We start from the raw sequence: 23,865 nt of genomic DNA, 5'->3' as shown, positions 1-23,865 counted from the left end.
CAGCAGTCAGAGACTATGAGAGGGATGTCTGATTCTCCTGTTTGTGCTTAACTCATCTCAGAGATTAGTGCAAGGTATAGGATTCCATGCTAGGCAACATTGTCTCATTTGCTAGTGCTTCCCCACTATGCTTGCTGTATCTGTTTGTTTTCTCCTATTAGATTGCAAGCTCTTTAGGGCAGAGACTATTTGTACAGTGACTAGTACAATGGTGTCTTGACCCCTGGGTAATTTCTCAATGTTACTACTAATGAAGTGGAAAAGTCATGATATTGTTTACACTTCACTTGCACTGGTTGAGAGGAAGAAATTGAATCTCTGAAATCATGGCTGGCCAGCCAGTTTTTAACTCATCACTTGCTCATAATTATCTTAGAAACTGACATACTCCTACAGGACCCTGATGCTGAACTTCAAAAACGCAGTGGGATAAATTAATCCCAAGGGTGATTACATTACATCAATTAATTAATTTATCCAGATGTAGTTATCTCCCCACCAGGTAATTTTCTGCTTCCTCCCATCCCTAAACCAGAATCTAAAGCTAGAGGAAAAGTATCTATTTTAGGAGTTTCTAAGGTACCTTTCACACTGTTATCAATAAACTGATACTACCTTGAAGACATGTTTTTCTTTTCCTTTAAAAAAAAGTTATCAGTATCCACATGTACATGACCTCACTACATGGATCTTTACTTTCAGTTCTTTTTCTTTTATCTTTGAGATGTCTGTACAGTGCAGAAAAATTAAGTGGCCAAAATAACTTCACATTTTACCACATACATATTATACACACAACCTTCTGCTTCCAAAACTTCAGGCTGGCCTCGTCCATCTTAGAGACCACCTCCTTTTACAGCTAGGGCTGTGCGAAATAGAACCGTTCCATTTTGACCAGCATTTCAACAGAACGGTGTTTGTTTCGACTTTTATTTCGAGTTGAAATGGCTGTTCCATTCTGTTCCATCGAAACGTTTTGCCGTTTCGACCCTGTTTTGACGTTTCACCCATAGGATATAATGGGGAAGGTCAAAACAGCTGATAACTTTGTCCTTTCTGGCCTGATTTGGATGTAACTTATAGGAATGGTAGCCCTTTCTGAGAGCATGATGCAAGCCATGTTTTGAGAAGATAGGTGAAGGGAATTCAGAGAACCTGCATCCCAAAGTCTTGAGAGAAAAACTCATGCCACATGTATGTGTTAAGCCACAGCAGGGTCAAAACTACAGGGATCGTAGTCCCTGATGAGGCATCAAAGCCTGCCATGTTTCAAGGAGATAGGTGCAGGGAGTTCAGAGAAACTGCACCCCAAAATTCTGAAAGCAAAACTTGTGTCACGTGTTTGTGTTAAGCCACAGCAGGGTGAAAACTGCAGGGATGATAGCCCCTAGTGATGCCACAAAGCCTGCCAGGTTTTAAGGAGATAGGTGCAGGGAGTTCAGGGAAACTGCACCCTAGGGGAAAACTAGGAGTAATGGTCACAAACTCCTGGAAGATCGTTTCAGGCTCATTTCAGGCTCAACATCATAGATTCATAGATTCATAGATGTTAGGGTCGGAAGGGACCTCAATAGATCATAGAGTCCAACCCCCTGCATAAGCAGGAAAGAGTGCTGGGTCTAGATGACCCCAGCTAGATACTCATCTAACCTCCTCTTGAAGACCCCCAGGGTAGGGGAGAGCACCACCTCCCTTGGGAGCCCGTTCCAGACCTTGGCCACTCGAACTGTGAAGAAGTTCTTCCTAATGTCCAATCTAAATCTGCTCTCTGCTAGCTTGTGGCCATTATTTCTTGTAACCCCCGGGGGTGCCTTGGTGAATAAATACTCACCAATTCCCTTCTGTGCCCCCGTGATGAACTTAAAGGCAGCCACAAGGTCGCCTCTCAACCTTCTCTTGCGGAGGCTGAAAAAGTCCAGTTTCTCTAGTCTCTTCTCGTAGGGCTTGGTCTGAAGGCCCTTGACCATACGAGTGGCCCTTCTCTGGACCCTCTCCAGGTTATCCACATCCTTCTTGAAGTGTGGCGCTCAGAATTGCACGCAGTACTCTAACTGCGGTCTGACCAGCGCCCGATAGAGGGGAAGTATCACCTCCTTGGACCTATTCGTCATGCATCTGCTGATGCACGATAAAGTGCCATTGGCTTTTCTGATGGCTTCGTCACACTGCCGACTCATGTTCATCTTGGAGTCCACTAGGACTCCAAGATCCCTTTCCACCTCTGTGCCACCCAGCAGGTCATTCCCTAGGCTGTAGGTGTGCTGGACATTTTTCCTCCCTAGGTGCAACACTTTGCATTTCTCCTTGTTGAACTGCATCCTGTTGTTTTCTGCCCACTTGTCCAACCTATCCAGGTCTGCCTGCAGCTGTTCCCTGCCCTCCGGCGTGTCCACTTTTCCCCATAGCTTTGTGTCATCTGCAAATTTGGACAGAGTACATTTGACTCCCTCATCCAAGTCACTGATGAAGACATTAAAGAGTATCGGTCCAAGGACCGAGCCCTGCGGGACCCCACTGCCCACATCCTTCCAGGTCGAGACCGACCCATCCACCACGACTCTCTGGGTGCGACCCTCTAGCCAATTCACCACCCACCGGACTGTGTAGTCATCCACATCACAGCATCTTAACTTGTTCACCAGTATGGGGTGGGATACCGTATCGAAGGCCTTCCTGAAGTCTAAGTATTTGACATCCACCCCTCCTCCTGTGTCCAGGCGTTTCATAACCTGGTCATAATAGAAAGAGACTAGATTGGTCAGGCACGATCTGCCCGCCACAAACCCGTGCTGGTTTCCCCTCAGCATAATTTGCCCTGCCGGGCTCTCACAAATGTAAGCCTTGATAATTTTTTCAAAGACTTTACCAAGGATGGAGGTGAGACTGACTGGCCTATAGTTGCCCGGGTCCTCCTTCCTCCCCTTTTTGAAAATGGGGACCACGTTAGCCCTTTTCCAGTCCTCCGGGACTTGGCCCATGCACCATGAGCGTTCGAATATTCCCGCCAGTGGCTCTGCAATGATGTCAGCCAGTGCCTTCAGCACCCTCGGATGGAGGTCATCCGGGCCTGCCGACTTAAAGGCATCCAGTTCTTCCAAGTGACTCAGGAAAAACTACTTCACAACTAGCGTGTCCAGACTGTGACCATTACTCCTAGTTTTCCCCAAGGGCGCCCTAGTGAACAGTTGTTCACCGAGCCCTAGATGTATGCTTTTGATGTAGCTGTAAGCTGCTACCAAGTCCCCTCAGCCTTCTCTTTTTCAGGCTGAAGAGTCCCAGGTACCTCAGCCTTTCCTTGTATGGCTTGCCGTGCAAGTCTAACCATATGGGTAGCCCTTCTCTGAACTCTCTCAAGCTTTACCACATCCTTGTTAAAATGCACTGCCCAGAACTGGACACAGTACTCCAGCTGCGGTTTCACCAATGCCGAGTAGGGCAGGAGAATCACTTCTTTGCAATGGTCTTGCTGGAGATGCATCAATTGATGCATGCCAGCATACTGTTGGCCCTGCTGGCTACAGTATTACACTGCCAGCTCATGTTCATACTGTGGTCAATTATTACCCCCAGGTCTTGGTGACAAGTGATGGGAGATCTTCAGTCCTGTTGCCTGACGAGAGGCAGCAGTTGCACAAGCACCCATGTCACGAGTTTTGCCTGTCAGCAGCTAGGGGTGCAGGGCCCCAGAACCCCCCTGGACCTATCTCCTTGACATCCAGCAGGTTTTGTGGCCACAGCAGGGCTTAGCAGCCAGGCCTTCAGTAGTCCCCCCCCCCTCCCCTCTTGCCCCAAGACAAACATAGTTGCACAAGCACCCATGTCACGAGTTTTGCCTGTCAGGAGCTAGAGGTGCAGGGCCCCAGAACCCAGAAGGCCCTGCACCTACCTCCTTGACAGCTGTCAGGCCTCATGGCCTCAGCAGGGGCTAGCAGGCCTGCAGCTTTCACCCTGCTGCGCCTTAACACACACAGTGTCACCCATGTCATGAGTTTTGCTTGTCTGCAGCTTGAGGTGTAGTTTTCCCCAAACCCCTCCACCTATCTTCTTGAAACTTGGTAGGATTTGTGGCCTCAGCAGGGGCTACCATCCCTGAAGTTTTGACCTTGCTGTGGTTTAACACATATACATTACATGAGTTTTACTTTCAAGATTTTGAGGTGCAGGTTCTTTGACCTCCCTGCACCTATCTTCTTGAAACTTGGCAGGCTTTGGTGCCTCATTAGGGGCTACCATCCATGCTGTTTTGACTTGACCGTGGCTTAACATGTACACATGACATGAGTTTTGCTCTCAAGACTTTGGGGGGCAGTTTCTCTGAACCCCCTGCACCTATCTTCTTGAAACATGGCACGTATCATGCCCTAGAAGGGGCTACCATTTGTGTAAATTTCATCCAAATCTGGCCAGAACTGACAAAGTTGTAGGCTGTTTCAACCTTCCCTATAATAGCCTATGGGTGAAACGTTGAAACAGCGTGGAAACGGCAAAATGTTTCTACTTGCCTTGTTTTGTTTCAAAGCTGTTTCAACCATATCTGTTCTGTTTCAATTTTGCTGTTTTGACCTCGAAACAGGTCAAAGCAGCGTTGAAACAAAACTGGTGGCGAAATTTCGCACAGCCCTACTTACAGCTTTACCCCAGCCTTTCTCATTAGTTGGGATGTTCAGGCTTAGAGTACCTAGGTTGTTATATTTAAGTGCAACACAAGGTTTTATGGAATTCATTGCTGTTTACATTGATACAACTGATCCTGTATGGGATTTTAGTTATTTTCTTTACACATACCTAACAAGACAAGGCACATTTTTGTGGCATAAATAAAATAAAGAGCATAGACTAGGTCATTACTGAATCACTAATCACTCACTTACTTAGGTCACTCAGTTGCAAACAATAGGCACCAATAAAGGACAAAAGCATACGTACTTGTACACAAAACATGTTGATAGTACACAGTGCAGAGATTCAGTAGCCATTTAGGAACTCTGATAACACTGAATCCTAACAGCTGTAATTCATTCAGTCCAAGTATGATCTTCCAGGATAACTACTAAGCCACTATAAGTAATGCAAAATATGTTCTCTCCATAGTATTACTTATTATTTGTATTCTAATTAAAAGGTCATATCAAGTTCCACTGTGCTAGGCACCATATGCCCATGTTTATACGTCTCACTTACCAATACAGGTAGCATTGTGTTGAAACCGATATCACATTGTTTGCCAAACCTGCAGCAAATGGAGCCATGCTGCTTCCAGGTCCGAAGGTATCATGCACAGCCAGCCTGACAGTGTTTGGCTTAGTGAGAGGTATAGATGTGCCCTATAGCAGAGCATAACTAGAGTTTTTGGCCCCCAGCTGGGGATGGAGGAGTGCTGAGCTGCTGCTTTTGCTCCCACAGCTTAAGGTATGCTCATGCAAGCTGCTGCCCCCATGGCACTGGGGCCTTGGAAGCTGCCATTCTGGCATCCCTTCTAAATTGGTGCCCTGGGTGGTTTCCCCATTGGCCTCAACTTAGTTATGCTACTGCCTTAAGGTATAAGCACACATCAGAAAACAGTGTTCTTCTATGCGAAAAATTAGAGCCTATGGGCACTTGTACATGTGCTCCGGGGGTGTAGGCTTTAATTAGAGCAGCTCTGAGAGCCACTCCAATTAAAGTGCTGCAGTGTCTCATGTATCAGCACCTCCATACTTCAAAATGGTGGTGGGGGTGCTTGAATTAAAGCACATTTGACACGCTTTAGTTCAAGCACCCCTGCCACCATTTTGAAGCATGGGGGCACTGATACACAAGATGCAGTAGGCTGCTGAAGTGCAGTCATTGCCACACTCCAGCAAACTCAATTAATTGAGTCTGCTTTGATGCGCTGGAATTACAGCATGTTGGAACAGCCTCCACACTCATGTACAGGCACCCAATGTTCCCCATTTACACTTTTATAAACTTGTGACAATTGCATTTACCATTCTCTGCCTTCACTTTGTAGGAGAATTAGAGCAAAAGTTTCTTACAAGGAAATACACTAATAGGAAGTAAATTTCAGAGTTGCATATGTTCATGTCTATGTGTTTTTAGTGCATCCAAGAGCTGAACTGTGATTTAATCAGAACTCTCTCAGCCTCAGCTATTGATATTAATTAAAGCTCTGATTTCTGGATTAGGTGAGAATCTTGGCCATCATTTAATTAAAAAAAAACAACTTTCTAGATTGAAAGATTGAAAATGTAAACTATACAGGCTCAGAAACAGAAGTTAGGGCAAGAACATACTGTAAAATATAATTTTCCAAAATCTCAGGATATTTAAGCCACTCTCCTGTTTTCTAAAGCCTGATTATTGGGAGACACTGTGAGACAGTAGAAAGAACATGAGACTGGGACTCAGGATACTTGGCTCTGAAAATGGCTAGCTGAGTGACCTGAATCCAGAAGTTGATATCTACTGATGATAAGGATTATATGACTGCTGAGTATTTTACCCAATTTTAGTTGTTGTTACTAACAATGTCAACAGCAGTGATAATAATTCCATCCTGACAATGATCATCAACACACCTGGGCACCAGCAAAGATGGAAATCCAAGCTTCAGATTAATGCTCAATCATGTACAAACAGAATCAGTGGTCTTATAAAAACTTATATAGGCCTTTCTCTGCACAAACATTTGCAGCAGAAATATTTGTGCCTCTTCCTGAACCAGAAGCAAAGCCATGTAATTTATGAGACCATTCAAACCTGAGCAACAAAGGCCAAACTTGAAACCCTAGTAATCCCTATAGTAAATAATTCATAAAGATATTTGTCATGTCAATTCAAACAAGTGCATTCAGGGCTATTTTGATCTGCTGGTGGCTACTCGGTGAACAGAATAAAAAGTTAAACTGATTAAATTAATTATTCAAAGGCAACACTTTTTCAGCTCCAAAGGACAGGTTTTGTCAAAGAAAAGTCACAGTTGCTGAGGAAGACTGTATAAACTTGTAAATTACACAAATGGCATCATGGAAATGTAGAGAAAAAAAAATAAGAACATAAGATCGTGCTGTGAAGGAGGAAAGAATCACAATGAATTTCTTTTTGGAATCCCTGAATTTTCATAGATTTCCAGGCTAGTCTTAAAAGAGAGACTCAGGGCTCCTCTACACCTGCAGGTATATGCACTATGGGATCTAATGCATGGTCCACACAATTGTGCCTCCTGCCATGCAACATGTGTATGGCAGGAAGCATGACTGTGGGATTGCAAATCAGATCCCTTCACACCATATTGCTGGTTGAGAGAGCCTGGTCAGGTTCCCTCTGCACTGGCAAGAAGCAAGCTCCTGTGGTTGGGAGCCCCCTCAGCTGACAGGACTCCCAGCTGTAGGCAGGTCCCATACACTTGTTGGTTGACAGACTGCAGCTGATGCAATCTCCCAGCTACAGGGATATCTGGCAGCAGCAGCTGTGGTCTCCCATCCATATGGGTTTGTGGGCTTCCCCCATGGTTGGGAACCCTTTCAGCTGGGAGCCTCCAGGCTCAGGATGCATGCAGGCCACACCCCACCCCATCCTGGGAGCTCTAATCAGCTGACAGAGAGAGCTTCCAGCCACAGGGGCCTCTGGCCCCAACTTAAATTACTTAAGTGATAGGAAGCAGCGGCAAAGTTATAACACATGTTTTGTGAAATATCTTCATAGCTTATTCCTTATTTTATCACACCATTAATTGATTGAACAAGTGACCAGTTGACCACTTAATACATGATTAACTGGTTAATCATGCCTTAAGTGCAATGTGTAGCTATATATATATATAAAGTGGTAATTGTTTTTGGAGGGTTAAGGTATCTTTTCCCTTAGGAAAAGGAAAGGAAAATGTCCATAGTTTTAATTATTTCTTCCAATTAATAGTATATAGATTAAAATTGTTATTCACCTCTCTTTTGAATATCTTCAATTAACTTCTTGCAGACTGTCCAGGGGCAGTAGGTAGGTGTATCTACATATGATGCAATAAACTCTGAAGCAGTTTGAGCCAGAGTCAACTGTTGCTGGATGCAGCATCTACACATGCACCTGGGACCTCATTAATTTGAGCTGGGATGGAGTAGCCCCGGGTTGGCAGACGGTATAGGGGGTCAGCTCTAGACTCTGGGTGGCAGTGTCATGCAGCAGAGAGGCTGATCAGATGCAATTTGTGCCTGGTGTTCACTGTTTACACTTGTGTTTAATCACACTTAATGGCTACACTGTAAGATAGTACTGGCCCCAACAGCACTATTTTACAGTGGAGTTAATTAATTTTCTGTACCCTAATAGAATCATAAAATTATAGAAACAGAAAATTAGGGTTGGAAAGGACCTCAGGAGATCATCTAATCCAACCACCTACTCAAAGCAGGACCATGCCAAGCTAGATCATCCCAGCCAAGGCTTTTTCTAGCTGGGTCTTAAAAACCTCCAAGGATGGAGAGTCTATAACCTCTCTCTTAGTAACCTGTTCCAGTGTTTTATTACCCTTCTAGGGATCAAATTCTTCCTAATATCTAGCCTAAACTTCTCTTGCTGCAACTTGAGACTGTTGCTCCTTGTTCTGTTATCTGTCAACACTGAGAACAGTCTAGCTCCATCCTCTTTCAAACCCCCCTTCAGGTACTTGAAGGCTGCTATTAAATCTCCTCTCAGTCTTATCTTCTCTAGTCTAAATAAACTCTGTTCTATCAGGCTCTCCTCATAAGCCAGGTGCCCCAGCCCCCTAACCATTTTTGTTGCCCTCCACTGGACTGTCTCCAATTTGTCCACATCCTTTCTGTAGTGGGGGCCACAGAACTGAACACAGTACTCCAGATGTGGCCTCACCAGTGCTGAAAAGAAGGGATGAATCACTTCCTTTGATCTTCTGGCAGTGCTCCTACCAATGGATCCCACTATGCCATTAGCCTTCTTGGCAACAAGGGCACACTACTGGCTCATATTCAGCTTATTGTCCACTATAACCCTCAGGTCTTTTTCTGCAGAACTGCTGCCCAGCCAGTTGGTCCCCAGCCTGTACTGATATGTGGGACTGCTCTGTCCTAAATGCAGGACTTTACACTTGTCCTTATTGAACCTCATGAGATTTCTTTTAGTCTGCTCCTCCAATTTGTGCAGTCTGAATTCTAGAATTTCTGAATTCTAGCCCTACCCTTCAGCATATTTACTACTTCCCACAGCTTGGTGATTTCTTCAAACTTCCTTAGGGTGCACTCTATTCCATATTCCAGATTGTTGATGAAGATACTGAAAAAAACTGGCCCCAGGACCAACCCCTGTGGCACCCCACTTCATTCTGGCTGCCAACTAGACACTGAGCCATTGATTACTACCCTCTAAGGCTGGTGATCAAGCCAGTTTTCTATCCATCTTACAGTCCATTCCTCTAGCCTGTACTTCTTTACCTTGCATGTAAGAATGTTGTGGGAGACCAGATCAAAAACCTTGCTAAAATCAAGGTATACCACATCCACTGGTCTCCCAGTCCACATACACTTGTCTCCCAGAGCATGTGTGAACTGTGATACTTTATTGTGGAACTAAGTAGTCTACTCCACAATACAGTGCATGTAGATACACCCAGTGTTAACCAAAGAACCACAAACTTAAGTAGTGAACACACTTCAGTTCAAAAGAAAAAAAAAACTACAGACCTTTCTCTGTATTATATAGAATGAATACAGAGAGAAGACATGTGTTCCATTATTCATGGTAGGAGGAATGATATACTCAATGCAAGCTTTAAGCAAATAAACAAAAAAAACCTCCCATATTTAATAATATTTCTGTCAGAAGTCATAGGTGATCATTTGAAAGGTACATAGGGAGCTACAGACAGAGTGGATTATCTTCATTAAGTATCATGATTCTGCCATATTCTATGTTTTGTCACAGTTGCTAACTCTCATAATATTTTGCAGTTCTGAAACTTGCAGCTCCTGTAAAACTGTGATTATGCCAGAATTTCAGCTTTCATGTTTGTGAAATCAGCTCATAAAAACCTAAACCTTAAAAATTAAAATAAAGACAAAATGACCCCATACCTGTATGTTTTATATACCATATATAAGATGACCTTGTATATAAGGCAACTCCCCAATAATTAGATTGTATATATGGAAAATTTATAAATATGTAATACATATCTAGGCATTAGAATCTGATTATTGGAGGTTTGCCTTGAACTTGTCCCCCTCCACTGCTACAGAAAGAAAAATATATCTGGGGGATCAGGTAGCCCCACTGTTGTTGGCACTCCTTTCTCCTTTCTGTCAGACCTTGCTCTTTCTGAACATAAGGAAGTGAGGGGCAAAATGTGCACACACTCAAATTATTACAGGTACCTATAGACCTAGTTCGGGCAGAATTGATGCACAGCATTTCAATCCATGGTGACTCCACAGCTCAGCACTGCTGCATATGTGTGTGTACTCCAGATACTCCCCACAAAGAATCTATGTGCTAATTAGCTCCCACTCATTACTGGAAACAGATGTTCTTGCCATGAGTCCTAGCATGCTCAAAAAATTAAACACAGATGATAACCTGGCCTGGTTCCACTGCTTGGAGAATGGGTGATCATATATGACAGGTTGAGAGAGGGGGCAAAAGAGAGATTCTGGGTGAACTATTTTGTGCCCTGTTTGGTGATGTTTGCCAGATATTTAAGACTGGTGAATAATCAGGAATCACTGGTAATAGGAAAGAAAAGTACAGCTCAGCTGCAAGAGTGAAGGGGGTGTTGGAATGTATGGAATGTAGTGGCTCACCATGACTTGGAAAAGCGGTGGTGCTAAGGAGGACTGTGCTCAAGGGGCTCTACCATATAGGTTATTCAGATAGGTTTCATTAACATATCCTTATGATAGGTAACTGTCAGTATGTTTACCCTGTATGGATCATGTGTTTATAATTATAGTCAGTGTTGGCTACATTTAATCAGTTTCCTAGTTGGTTTCCATTACTGAGCACATGCTGTTTTGGCAGCAGTTTAATAACCAGCAATGCATTTAATGAGATTACCTTGTATGCAATTATAAAAGTAGGAGCTTTCCCCCCCATGCTGATTGGGAGGGGGGTTGGGGGGCACTTCATCTTTTATTTGAGTAAATATCATACTAATTTTATATAATATATATGTCTTCAATTTTAAAAAAATCAAATAACTTTAAAACAATTACTACACTTGAGGAAATTATGCAAATATACATGTTTAGAAATTCTCTTTCTTTGAGTGCCAATATTTCTATGGACCTGAAGGAGGGTACTTAATGCCCGAAAGCTTGTCTAAAAAGCCCTTGCCTCTTGGACATTTTCTAGACCATCACTGCTGCTACAAATCTACAATGCTATTAAAACCAATCGTGATTGTTGTTTTTGAATCTCATTGCTGACAATACTGATTTAATTTGAAAGTCTTTTAAATGACTTATTTTTCTTTTAAGATATTGGGACTGTATTTTGAAGCATCCAAAGGCTAAGCCATGTTTCTGGATAAGAATCACTAATTGAGGTTGCATGAAAGTGTTCAAATGAACTCTACATGAAGTCTAGTGATGTTTCCGCCCCCCCCCCCTTTTTTTTCAGGGCCAGATTAACCCTTTAGTGGGCCCTAGCCAAACAAACTCATAGGCCCCTACTTAATACTGTATATTCATAGTTCACTCAGTAATTATAATATGTAAAATAAGCACAATTGGGACCCTTCTTCACTTAGGACCCTAGGCATGTGCCTAGTTTGCCTATGCATTAATCCAGCCCTGGTTTCCCTGGTTGGAAAACCTACTGGTTGAGCACTGTGCCAGTGTCCAAGTGCTTTGGCAGGAGCCATATTATTGAGAGGCCATAGCCAGGGAGCCCCTGCGCATGTGTCCTAGCATGCTCTTGTAGGCCCCCGTAGCTGCTAGAAACTGCTCAAAGCAGTCAAGTGTATAGAGTAGTTCTGACTGGCCGACTGTCATAGGGGACTAGACCCCCTTTGGGAACTCCTGTTCACAGCCCCTATTCCCTACTTGTTGTGAAGCTTTGAGAAAAGAGAACCACAACACATACCCACTCTTGTCTGTGCAGAACAGGTTAGCATGCTACCATGGTTGTAGCAGCATTCTGGGAGCCGTGCCTGGTTGTGCAGGATGTGCTGACATGAACTGTTATGCACTCAGCAACCTGCATGAGTTTATCACCAGATTCTACTGCAAAGGATTCTCCAGATGCACCATAGAGTTAATCAACTACAAGGGTTTCTTCTCTGTCATGCTTCAGGGCATTATGGACCACCATGGCCAATTCATCCACATCTTCACTGGCTAGGTAGGCAATGCCCATGAAACAAGGTCCTTCCACAACTCCACCTTCCCCAAAATGGTAGAGAGTGGAGAATATACCACGTCATCAAGGATAGTAGAGTCCTCACCCCACCCCTTATCATCAGAGACCCAGCTTACATTCTATGCCCTGCCCCATGAAGCCCTACTGGGGCACCTGGCCTGCAGGAAGGAGAACTTCAAGCACTGCCTCAGCAGATGCCAAATGACTGTTGTGTATACCTTTGATCACCTCAATGCCTGCTGGAGGTCTCAGGGTGTATACCTCAAAATGGCTGAGGAGTACTTGCCACACTTCATTGTCACTGTCTGTATCCTCTAAAACATCTGTGAGGCTAGGGCAAAGCCTTGGGTGGAGGAAGCCCAAGAGGCCAAGGTAGAGAAAGCACAATGAATAGAGGAAGGGTGGAGGAAGCGCAGCAGGTAGGGACAAGCCAAAGTATTGCCAAAGTATTTCAACTCTTGGAAAGGTATCAGCACACAGGGCCTGTGACCTGGTGGGTCAGAGAACCCCTGGGAGATTATCTCCTGACATTCTGGGATATGGGATAGTACCCAGGTATGTGGGAGTAGGGCAGGATGGGGACAGGGGATGTAGAAGCCATGGGCAGCTAAACACTAGCCTTCGGCTGCCTTTGGTCTATCAGAAACTGTGTGAATGGTTTCTAGGGAAACTACAATTCTATGGTTAAAAAATGAAACACTTGTATGTACCCTGAGGCCATGTACAGTGCACTGTTAGATTTGAATGTAGTTAAATGAAAGAAACCTGAATGTTAAGAAATGTGCTAAGTACACTGTTTATTTTCCTGTTGTAAAGTGGCACTTGTACATGAAAAATCACCCATCTTTTCATAAAACCACTTGAGTTGATTTGACAAGAAATAAAGTCCTATACAGCAATTAAGTGAACTCCAAGGAAACAGAAGTATGTCCAGTTCAGAGGAGTTTTTCACAATCCCAGATGTACATGGCTACAGGAGAAACATTCCTCTCCCTCCCAGTACTTAGCACTTGCTCCAGATGATTCTGCAGGTGTATAGTAACTCCCACTGTTCCCTTAATTTTTGCTTATTTTTCTGCCCTTGGCATATCCTCAAATGCAATGTGATTTCCTCCAATGTAGTTATAGTAATTTGATTTTTTTGTTCTATAAAAATTAAAGATCATGACCAGTTCTCAGCATGATTCACTGCTTGAGCTGTGTTATTCAGTTGTTACTAAATCATATTGTATTGCACATGGTCCTTCCCTGGAACAAGCTCACATGCACTTTCGGAATGAAAATGTATAGGGCACATATAAACTGCTTCCAATCATGCTCATAGATTCATAGATGCTAGGGTCGGAAGGGACCTCAATAGATCATCGAGTCCGACCCCCTGCATAGGCAGGAAAGAGTGCTGGGTTCAGATGACCCCAGCTAGATGCTTATCTAACCTCCTCTTGACGACCCCCAGGGTAGGGGAGAGCACCACCTCCCTCGGGAGCCCATTCCAGACCTTGGCCACTCGAACTGTGAAGAAGTTCTTCCTAATGTCTAGTCTAAATCTGCTTTCCGCTAGCTTGTGGCCATTATTTCTTGTAACCCCCAGGGGTGCCTTGGTAAATAAAACCTCACCAATTCCCTTCTGTGCCCCCGTGATGAACCTTTAGGCAGCTACAAGGTCGCCTCTCAACCTTCTCTTGCGGAGGCTGAAAAGGTCCAGTTTCTCTAGTCTCTCCTCGTAGGGCTTGGCCTGCAAGCCCTTAACCATATGAGCGGCCCTTCTCTGGACCCTCTCCAGGTTATCCACATCCCTCTTGAAGTGCGGTGCCCAGAATTGCATGCAGTACTCCAACTGCGGTCTGACCAGCGCCCGATAGAGGGGAAGTATCACCTCCTTGGATGTGTTCGTCATGCATCTGCTGATGCACGATAAAGTGCCATTAGCTTTTCTGATGGCTTCATCACACTGCTGACTCATGTTCATCTTGGAGTCCACTAGGACTCCAAGATCCCTTTCCGCTTCCTTTCCACCAAGCAGGTCATTCCCTAGGCAGTAGGTATGCTGGACATTTTTCCTCCCTAGGTGCAGCACTTTGCATTTCTCCTTGTTGAATTGCATTCTGTTGTTTTCCGCCCATATGTCCAACCTATCCATGTCTGCTTGTAGTTGTTCCCTGCCCTCCGGCGTGTCCACTTCTCCCCACAGTTTTGTGTCATCCACAAACTTGGACAGAGTACATTTCACTCCCTTGTCCAAGTCGCTGATGAAGACATTGAAGAGTATCGGTCCAAGGACCGAGCCCTGCGGGACCCCACTGCCCACACCCTTCCAGGTCGAGACCGACCCATCCACCACGACTCTCTGGGTGCGACCCTCTAGCCAATTCACCACCCACCGGACTGTGTAGTCATCCACATCACAGCCTCTTAACTTGTTCACCAGTATGGTGTGAGATACCATATCGAAGGCCTTCCTGAAGTCTAAGTATACGACATCAACCCCTACTCCTGCGTCCTGGTGTTTTGAAACCTGGTCATAAAAAGAGACTAGATTAGTCAGGCATGATCTACCTGCTACAAACCCATGCTGGTTTCCCCTCAGCATAATTTTTCCTGCTGGGCTCTCGCAAATGTGAGCCTTGATAATTTTTTCGAAGACTTTGCCTAGGATGGAGGTGACACTGACTGGCTTGTAGTTGTCTGGGTCCTCCTTCCTCCCCTTCTTGAAAATGGGGACCACACTGGCCCTTTTCCAGTCCTCCGGGACCTGGCCTGTGTGCCACGAGTGTTCAAATATTACCGCCAGTGGCTGTGCGATGATGTCAGCCAGTGCCTTCAGTACCCTCAAATGGAGCTCATCTGGGCCTGCTGACTTAAAGGCATCCAGTTCCTCCAAGTGACTCTGCACCATCTCAGGATCTACGCATGTCAGTCTGGTGCCTTGCTGCTGCCTCTCTACAATCCCAGTGAGAGCCTTGTCTTGCCCCTCACTTAGGAACACTGTGGCAAAAAACTCATTGAGGAGTTCAGCCTTGTCCCCACTGTCCGTCACCAATTGCTTATGCCCATCTAGTAGGGGTCCTATTCCTCCCTGGGCCTTCCTTTTACTCCCTATATATCTAAAAAACAATTTTTTGTTGTCCTTTACTTGGGATGCCACCCTCAGCTCCATGGTAGCTTTGGCCCGTCTAGCTGCCTCCCTACAAGTGCGAGCAGAGGAGCTATACTTCTCTTTGGTAATCTCTCCCTGTTTCCACTTTTTATATGCTCCCCTTTTAGTCTGCAGGCTGCCCTGGATTTCTCTGGTCAGCCAAGGAAGCCTCCTGGCCCCTTTCCCTCTTTTTCCTCGCATCGGGATCGTCTCCCTCTGTGCCCAAAGGATCATTTCCTTAAGGCACAGCCACCCTTCCTGGGCTCCCATCTCTTCAAAACTCGTACTCTGCAGTGCGTCCTTGACTAATCACCTGAGTTCATTGAAATCAGCTTTCCTAAAGTCTAGCACTTTCACCCTACTAGTTACCTTTCCCACTCGGTGTCTTATGGTGAATTCTATTATTTGGTGATCACTGTGCCCACGGTGATTACCAATCTGTATGTCTCCTACCATATCATTGCCCATTGCCAATACCAGGTCCAGCAAGGCATTCCCCCTAGTGGGACCGTGTACCTCCTGCGTCAGGTGGAGGTCCTGTACGCAGGATAGGAACGTGCGTGAACAGTGGGACTTTGCTGTCTGCGTCTCCTAGCAGATGTCTGGGTAGTTTAGGTCCCCCATGACTACCGCCTCCTTAGTTTTTATGGTCTCTGAGAGCTGCCTCAGGAGCTCCGAATCTGGTTTTTCCCCTTGGTATGGTGGTAGCAGACCCCTACCACCAAATCCCTTTCTCCTTGCCCCTCATGTAACTTAACCCACAATCCTTCTACTTTCTCCTCCCTCGATTCCGTCTTGATGAGGATCGAAATATATTGCTCATTGACATAGAGCGCAAGTTTAGTAAGTACTGTCATAAAAACATGTCCCTTCTACCCATTCCAGTGCCATGCAAATTGCATAGAAAAAAATGGTAATGTGGTGACTCCTATAGCAGCACTGGGCATGTACCAAAAAGCATATTCAAATTGAAAGCCTGAAATGGTGCTGGGCATGCCCAGTGGCTATAACACTTTTCCAGTCCCTGGAACATGTAGAACAGGAGGAAGTAGGTGGAATGTATTTCATGGAAGTGCTCCCTACTACAGTCAGAGGTGGCATAGACATCCTTATAGAAACAGTCATTTTGAAAATGATTTCTTCTGAATGCAAATGACACTAAAACTTTCTCTCAAATGTCCAGGAAGGCAAATACAAAAAATCATGGAATTCTTTTTATCAATAGATTGAGGGAAAAATGCTGGGGTTTTTTCTCTAGCAGAACAGATACACAGCAAATCCAGGGTTAGTAACAGATGAAACATGACTATTCAGGTGTAAATACTGGCAGATGGGAAATCACTGCTAACCTCTTGGTTGCCTAGAAGGAATTGACTGGACCATTAAAGATCCAGAGGGAAGCACACAGGAAGGTCACAGAGAGGTGAGTGCAAATGAAGCACATAACCCCAACAATATGTAACTACAAACTTTTACTGTAGATGTAAAACAGTAAACTGATAGCATGCCTCATATTACTTGATTTTTCCCCCTTAATGCTACAGCTTTGTGATTTCTGTGATTATGTGACAACTCACTTTTCTTGCTTTTTTTCTTAAATGTAAGTTCTCAAGTTCATCTTTACACACAAAAGCTTGAGAATGACCCGCATCAAAGGCTCAAAACCCGGTAGGCAAAGAAAAACAACCCAATATTATCTATCTCATATATTTTTAAGCCAATGTCATATTGTTGGGTCTTATTCCTGATTAGGAAGTAAGAATGGCTAGAAAAGGTAGAAAAGGCATACCATGATAGTGTAGTGGACTTCCTTCTCACTGTGGGTTGATAAAGACTGATATCAGAACTGAAACAAGGCCCATGATGTAACCTGTTATCACATCTAGGAAAGGGCTCTGAGTTTCATATGGGTTTGATTTGTTTTTAGACAACTTATTCTCTTTGCATGCTTTTGGATACCTCTGATGCTTTAATATCTATGTGAGCTAAAAAGAAGCCCTCTAGTGGAGAAGGAATTGTTAGCTGTTTTGGTAGCCTGACATTTTGTTCGTAGTTACGTACAACAATTTAAGAGCATTGAGAGCATTTCTTCTTCTCTCTGGGCCCATTCCTCAAATGGGAGGGTCTCAACTTTTTAGATCAGGGACTATAAGCTCAATCACTTTAATATCTTTAGTGGAATTACTCACATGCATGAGAGGTGAACAAGTGTTAATCATGAACAGATGTCACACAACTAGGTCCCAAAATGGTATGACTTTATGCTACACAAAAATCTTCACCAGCAGATCAATTGGCATAATCAAAACATTCCAATTAACCACAAGCATATTTTACAGCTTGCCTTTAGTATTCATTTAGTGCACTGTATTTGTATTTCTTAAAGTCATCCTGCAGTGATTATGTTTAGTCAGTAAATTTCAGCATATTCTACACATGTTTATGAAAAGCTGAGATCCAATCTTATGACATATAAAAAATTCATTACATTTAAATATTCATTGTTAGGAAAAACTAGTTTCTATTTGTGATAACAGAAATCAGTATGTGCAGGCGCACAAAATATATTAGGAAGCTAATTCAGGAAGGAGAGAGAGAAAGAAAGAGTGGGAAAGAAGCAATGCAGAAGATCTCCTATTATCTTTAGCTTTTCCAAAAATTATGAAGAGGCTATGGGGTCAATACAGAACTCCAATGCATGCAATTATAAATACCTACTTTTTTTTAAACCCAAAAGTAACCAATTTATAATTGCATCCCAAATGGAGTTTTTGTAGGGGATGGGGGAGGTCATGAGAACATATTGGTTGCCTTCTTCTTGGTGCACTTAAATAATTATTACCGATCATGAAAAAAAAAGTACGTTTGAATATTTAAGAGTCTGGTTCATGCATATACAGATATGGGTCTAAACTCAGAATTCATATTATAAAGGGAGACCGGCAAACTTAGATCACAAGGGATTCTCTATTCCTGGTCCAAATCCAACCCTTTTGTGGTAATGTGCAAAACGTATTACCAACTGATGGTCATTTGATGACCTAAGTCCAGTTCCCAGTGGAAATATGTTCACATCAAAAAACAACCAGTAGCACTAACACTAATCAGAACTTCTGCTGGTACTTTCTGAAGAGAGAGTTCAAGGGCTTAGAGAATTGTGAAATATAAACTCCATTCCTAATGATGTCCCTTCAGAACAGCAATGAGGTGCGTTTGCAGGATAGTATGGGGAAGAACACATTGCTAGAACCTGTGCTGTACTTTGTGGGTAAAAATAAAGGACTTCAGCTTTCAGACTGCCAATCTGGGAACTTTCAACATAATTAGATTCACACCACATATTAAAACTCATAGCAACACCCCCATGTTGTTTCAGAATTTATTTGCAGAATGGATGAAAAGCTGCTTCTATAATTTATTAACAACCTTCCTACATGTTACCTAAATTAAAAACTGTTGCATTTTCCTTACATTGGTAGAAACAGTGATTGCCTTATGTTATCAATTCAGCACTTATTAAAACCATGCAAATTTTATTAATTTAAGGCCCTCCAAAAATTAAAAAAAACCCCAAACAAAGCAAAGTTCAGATAATCAGTAATGAGATGTAACAGTAAAAACTGCTGCTATAAAGTATAAACCACTGCCTGTTTGGTTAAAGTTGTTATTGTATAGATGCCAGTACCTGCTGGCAGACAGTTGCTTGTTGTTGACTTAGCATTACGCTCAATATAATGTGGATGGATAAAAAGAGGAATAAAGTAAATGTAAAAATTTTACAACATGTGTTTTAAATAACAGAATCTCTACTGTAATATAACAATGCAGTTACTGTTATATTACAGTAGAGATCAGTACAATACAGAATCTCTACTGTAATATAACAGTTCAACCCCTGGCCCACAGAGCTGTGTCATCTGGGGGACAGGGCTCCCTGGGTACTCAGAAAAATTGTTGCAGGGGAGCAGTAGCAGCATTAATTGCTGAACCCCTGCAGCCAAATTTCCAGACCTGTGGGGAGCCCCACAAGTTGGATAATAATGTGGCCCTGTACCACGTCATGGCAGTGCACAGCTAGATCCAGGCATGGCAGATCAGGTCAGTGCATGGCCTGATCCAGGTACATGGGGTCAGGCTGGCATGCCACCAGATGCAGGCACACAGGGTCAGGCTAGTGTGCTGGATTACATTTATGGACTGACCTCATGCATTGACTTTAGGCAGGATCCAGCTCATGGACTGACCACAAGTGGCTCATCTGGCTTGTAAGATAGAAATATTGGGCACCGCTGTAATAGTGCAATGCATATGCTATGGCATAGTCTTATGTTGAAAGTTAGCAGTGCACTGTCTCTGCAGAAAGGCACTGTGTACGATATATCATTGTTACCACTGCATCTACCACTCCCCTTCCCTCATATATTCTCCAATTGCTTCTCTGACACCTCTTCCAGGGTTTTTCACTGTTGTTTCAACAAAACAAGGTGAAAACTGAATTTCATGACTCCCCCCCTGCCCCCTCCGGGCATGTAAACTAAGTGATCTTTCCTGCTGAATATAGGTGCCTAAGAAATTCAGCTGGGTAGGAAGCCACATCCCTTTCCTTTTTACATATCCCTTTCCTTCACTGGCTTGTCCTGTGCCTCAAGTTCAGTCACATCCATATCTTCAAGACTTACTAAAATTCCATCCTTGCCTAACTTTGCTCTTGTTTTTTTTCAGTCAATCTATTGCTTCCTTCATTCCTCTCAAATCACCCTTCTTTTTTAATAGCAATCTAAGACATTACTACCACTTTAACTTTGCACTCTCACCTGAGATTTCATACTGGAAAGTACTTTGTATTGTGTCTAAGCTACATAACTCCTCATAACTGTAGTCATAAATACTCCATGGTATGCATGCATACAACACATTGTTAACACACAACACACCATTACTTTTGGAATGGAATGTCAAGTAAATCAAAACAATTATTTGGATTTTATGTATCTTGAAAACATGAATGGGTAAATACATTAGTTTGTATCCTTTTTCAAATCTCAACCCAAGCTGGGATAGAGCTTAATTGTGTTTCATCCTACCCTGAAATTTAAAGGACAAGTTATAAACTCTTGTAAAAATGTGGTCCATAGTGGTAACAGTGATACAAACTTAACTAGAGTAGTGCTACTGAGCACAGCTATAATAGAAAATGCCAGTAATCAATAGTGACACAGGAGAGAATTGCCCCATCAAACACAGTCCAACTGTTTTCTGTATCTTGGCTAATATTCATCCTTTTATCTTCTAACAAAATCAATTTCTAGACAAGTCAGTGTAAAAGGAGTTTGATGGAAACAGAAAAAAGCATGGGGGGTGTCAAGTAAAATACCACCAAGAAAAAGGATCATTTTTGTTTTTTAGAAAATAAAATGTCTTCTTGAACATGCTACTAAAAGAAACATTTCTTAGAGATTTTGGTAAATCAGAAAAAAAGTTCAGTAACCTTATGTATTGACGGCACTAAAAGGAACTGTGGGGCATAGACTACAGTTAGACTGCTTCTAGGACCATCACTGACAAAGGCCCCACTACAGGTGTTTTTACACATGATGGGGTTTTAGTCCTTAGGGTTGCATTTGATGCCCCCTATTTGAAATGGTGAGTTTAATTGAAATGGTGGGTTTATTTTTCTGTCACTGAATATATGTTATTGTCCTGGCTGCTGCAGGTGCTTGCTGAAGGCAGAAGTGGTTAGGGGCCAAATCCTTTAATTTTTTTTTTTCCCCAGAGGAGCCTGCTTGCTTCTTCTGGGTCCAGGGGGCCATTAATCTATGCTATTAATGTCAGCTCACTCTCCAGCTGTGGGAGAGGCAGGCAGGCTCTGCAGGAAAAAAAGGATCAAAAAAGGATCTGCCTGGAAATAGGCTGGCTTGCTCCTGGGGCAGTGTGGGGAGGTGGCAGGAAGGTGGCTGGGTGTGCTGGCAGATGGAAAAGGTGGCAGGGATGGTGCACAGGGCACTGGAAGCCTGGGCAGGATCAGGAAAGCTTGGAGCCTGTCTGGGTGGCCCTGCACCCTGTATATTGTGCTCCAACACCTTCTCCAGCCACCTGTACTTCCAGACACATTCCTGCCATGTCTCTGCACTGCCCCAGGGGCAAGCCAGCATTCTCAGGTAGCCACAGAAACCTGCTGAAGGCAGAAGCAGAGAGGGGTCAGTCCTTTTTTTCTATAGAGCCTGCCCTCCTCTCCCTCAGGGAGTGGTGAACTGACTAATGGCTGCAATGTTCCAAGTTGCAACATTGCAAGCTAAGCTATATCAGGATGTAGTTTACTTTGCTACAGTGCAAACTCATTTAAAACCCCTAAAAGTCATGTACATATAATGTGTGATGCCATTGAGCCACACAAAAAGAAATTTTCATCACGTATACTTCATGACATTGTCATGTGTACAAGTGCTGTACATGTCCTACTCTTCTCACACCAAAGACCAGCATTTAGACAGTGTAGGCAGCTTAGAGTGGTCCTAAGAATGTTCTCCAGCTCTGCTCTTAGGGACATTTTGGGACCCCTTGAAGCTATCTATACTGTGTAATGGCTTGCTTCTCAGTGGGTGCATCTACATAAGATGCTTTACTGTGCAGTAGAGCTAATTACTGCACAGTAAACATCTGTGTCTGCACGTGCAGATGCTTACTACACAGTAATTGACCCAAATCATAAGTAAATTTGCTACCTGAAAATGCAAGTAGCAAATTTATTCATGGTTAGTAACTGCACAATAGCACACGTGTAGATTGCTGACCAGGAGCAAATGTGCTCTCAGTCAGCTGGGCAGCAGGGGGCAGGAGCTTGCAGTAGGGAGCTCCCAACCTCCACTCTGCAATCACGGTACCTGGACTGAGAGATCCTTATCTCCCAGCCCGAGCCCCACATTTGCAGGACATGGGCTGGGAGATCCTTATCTCCCAGTGCCAGCTCCATGGTTGTGGTACCTGGGCTGGGAGATAAAGATCTCCAAGCCTGGGCCACCCAAGTGTAGGACTTGGGCTGGGAGAGAAAGATCCCCAAGAGCTGGACCCATGATTGTAGAGTTGGTTCTAGAAGATAAAGATCTCCCAGGCCGCACTTCCCAATTGTGGAGTGCGGACTGGAAACTGTCTCAGTCAGGGGCAGGTTCCAGCTCTGTGCCCTGATTGGGTGTTGGAAACTCGGGGCTTGGAAAGAGCTACAGGAGTGTGGCAGGTCCCAACCCCCTGCCCCATCTGTTGGTGGGACAGCTAGCAGCTGGGTGGTGAATCCCTGCCCTGGCAGCAGGCAGCCTCCCAGGGGCAAGGAGCAGTGTCCTAGCCCCAACCAGGAGACAGCTGTCTCCTGGCCCCATGCTCCCTGCCAGCCCTTGGGCTAGCACCCAGGAGGAGCCTAGAGTTTCCCCTAGCTGCTGTAAGTGGCAGGTGCAGGGCCAGTGCGGGCAGAAGCAGATTGCTGCCATGAGCAGTAAATCTGCTCCTGAGACTCTGCATGTGTAGATGCCTGCCTGGGTCAGTTTGCTCTAAAGTATCTTACATGTGTAGATGTGCCCAGTAATAGATTTGCATGTGTAGACTTGCCTTGTATCGGTTACAGGGTTAGCAAGGAAGCAGTACATACCTGGCCACAAGAACTATGCCAGTAATGAAAAAGGAGTGTTTATGGGGGTAAGAGGGGAGGAGAGGGGGAAGAAATACTATCAAATGCTGAATTGATGAAGTGATGAAGTTTTTCTTTGAAAAAAACTATGCATGCAGTTGAGAACAAAACATATGCATCATGAAAAGAGTGCTTACAGTACTTCTGTAGTTTAAGGGAAATGGCCTGTTGAGAGGACTTAATGCCTGAGCAGTGGGCATGGGGAAGACATCATAGGCAAGAATCTTCCTGAGTGCTTGTTCAATAGAATAAAATCTTTGGTCAACTATTTCTGGCAGGAAGTTGATAATTTGGCCTCTTTTCTTCTCTCGTCCTTTTCTCCACTCAGCATTGGATCTATAAGATACTCTGAGGCTTATGGACATTTTTCCAGGCAAAGGGAACATCTGTTTATACTGCTGAATGAAAGATGATTCTATGTGCATGAACACACACACATTTTGGGGAGATGAGTTACAGAGACAACATGGGGAATATGACCCTTGAGTCTGTACAAAGAATCAAAGGCATTGTCACAGAGTCCTGCTGCTCTCAAGGTTACAACTGGAAAAAAGCAGAAATGATGGCACTTAAGCTTTTGATGTATGCACCTTATCATCACTAATACAACCAATACCTGCTTCCTAAGACATCTGTTTCATAAATAATCAATGAGGGAGCTGTGAATGAGCAGGTGGATTGTAGCTGATGAGCTCCCTTTGGGCAG

The 23,865-nt window shown here is 43.9% G+C and overlaps 1 long non-coding RNA gene across 1 annotated transcript in view; it reads right to left on the bottom strand.

The window, feature by feature from the left end:
• LOC109281701 (uncharacterized) overlaps positions 1–23,865 on the bottom strand; it is a 137,060-nt gene that overhangs the window by 96,083 nt on the left and 17,112 nt on the right. The window lies entirely within an intron of this gene.

This window comes from Alligator mississippiensis, chromosome 2 (genome assembly GCF_030867095.1).
Source record: "Alligator mississippiensis isolate rAllMis1 chromosome 2, rAllMis1, whole genome shotgun sequence".
In the NCBI taxonomy this organism is placed as follows: domain Eukaryota; kingdom Metazoa; phylum Chordata; order Crocodylia; family Alligatoridae; genus Alligator; species Alligator mississippiensis.
This window is presented reverse-complemented; position numbering and strand designations above follow the sequence as displayed.